Genomic DNA, 2,068 nt, shown 5'->3' with positions numbered 1-2,068 from the left:
GAGGAAAGAGAGGGGTAAGGGAAATTTTGGAGGAAAGGTGAGTGGTGGGGGGTGTTCTTGGTATCATTTCTAAGGTACACTGGCCCGGGGGGGGGGGGGGGCGGTGGACGAGAGCTGTAGCTGCGCGAGCTGGACTCACTGGTGCGAGAGAGAAGCGGTCGAACAGTGTGCGCGTAGAGGCGAAGTTCAGTGTGCTCGGCGTCATGGCACGAATCATGTACACTGTGCTGTCGTGCTACTCTGGTCATGCGGGCTTGTGCCGGTTTCCAGCGCGTGTGCGTGAGATGTTGCGTGTGTGCTGCGTGGCCTGCGAGGACGGCAGCGCCGATGCCGGCGTGGAACGAGTTGTTTCCCGGCAGCGGCCCGGCGATGGGGACGTCGGGGAACGCCTGTGCGGGACGTGTCACGGACGCGTCACGGACGCGTTCTGCTGTGCCGTGGCCGCTCGCTCGGCGGGACGCTGCACCCAATTGTCGGGGATGTTGTCGGGGTGGCCGAGGCCGAGAAAGTGGCCGATCTCGTGCAGCGCCGCCGCCTAGGTGCGGGCAGGGACCGCCGGCATTCAAGTGCGCGCTAGATGAGCGCAAGCCGGGCGCGGTGCCGTGGCGCCTCGAAGTCGAAGCAGTCGAAGCATGGCGAGAAGATGAGCGTGTTGAGCAGCGGCGGGACGATCAAGAGCGTGAGGAACGTGCTGAGCACGCAAGGGTTCCAGTGCGAGACGGCGCGGACGCCCGCAGTCACGCGCTCCCGACAAGAAAACTCGTCGTCGCCGTCCTCGTCCACCTTCCGTTTCCTCGCGCCCAAGGATCGGTACGCGATGCGGCAAAAGAAGACCAGGTAGAAGACGAGGCCGAGCGTCATCAGCCCGTACGTCAAAAAGTCGACCAGTATGCGCGCGCTTTGCGCGCCGCCGAGCGACTCCTAAGTAGGCGCGTGGCAGAGGTGCGGACGTCAAGGTGGGGACTGGGGCATGGGCGAGGCAGGGAGGAGGAAGGGTGGCCATCTCTGGGCCATCTCCACATCGCTCTGTGAGACAGGCAGGAGAGCCCCGGCGCAGTCATGACGATCCATGTTGGCGAAGCAAGTCACAGAGCTCACCACAAAATCACAGTGAGAGGAAGGTTTGGCTTGACCGGGCCCCGCAATAGGTGGGCGGCCCCGCAACGGTCGGCACGTCGACCCCGAGGCACGAGGGTCGTCGGTTGAGCTAGGGAGCCTGGCGATGGACGCCAATGCGAGCCCCCTCTCGTGGCACATCTCGCCGTCAGTCCTCGACAGGTTCAGAGCAAAGTGCGGGCGGGCGGGCGGGCCTTGAGGGCGTGGAACTGCGAGCAGAAGGCTGAGTCCATGTACCAGCAGACGTCCTCGGTGTTGAACGTCAACTCGCCCGCGTAGGTCTCGACGACCTCGTTGTGGAAGGGGCGCGCGCCGTTTGTGTAGCGGAAGGTGGAGGAGCGCCGGATAAATGGCTGCAAGCGACAAGGTGAGGTCAATCAATCTATCTCTCTCGCGCGCGCTCTCTCGCTCTCTCTCTAGCTCTCTCTCTCTCTCTCTCTCTCTCTCTCTCTCTCTCTCTCTCTCTCTCGCTCGCTCGCTCGCTCGCTCGCTCGCTCGCTCGCTCGCTCGCTCGCTCGCTCTCTCGCTCGCTCGCTCGCTCGCTCTCTCGCTCGCTCGCTCGCTCGCTCTCTCTCTCTCTCTCTCTCTCTCTCCTCTCTCGCTCTCTCTTTCTCTCTCTCTGTTTGTCTGTCGGTCTCTATCAGACAGGCCTTCGCGGTGGCGACGGGGTTCTTACCCGAGCCGGACTGCGCGTTGACGTGGTTCCTGGCGTTGTCGCCCAACTTCTCAGCTGCCACATCGAGCGTCTCATCTGACTCCGTCAGCTGGCGTCCGCTCGAGCCGATTGCCAGCAGCGTGACCCAGATCTCGGCAAATGGACAGCCGCCGTGGGGTTGTCCCAGCTGCTTGGCGCTTTTAGGCGGGCCGAAGTTTAGGCCGGCGAGCTCACACTCGCGCGTGACGTCGAGGAACTTGATGTGCCTGTTGTTCGCTGCCCACGTGTCAAACGCAT

Source organism: Emiliania huxleyi (assembly GCF_000372725.1).
Source record: "Emiliania huxleyi CCMP1516 unplaced genomic scaffold EMIHUscaffold_310, whole genome shotgun sequence".
In the NCBI taxonomy this organism is placed as follows: domain Eukaryota; phylum Haptophyta; order Isochrysidales; family Noelaerhabdaceae; genus Emiliania; species Emiliania huxleyi.
The sequence above is the reverse complement of the archived record's forward strand: the minus strand, read 5'-3'. Positions refer to the sequence as shown.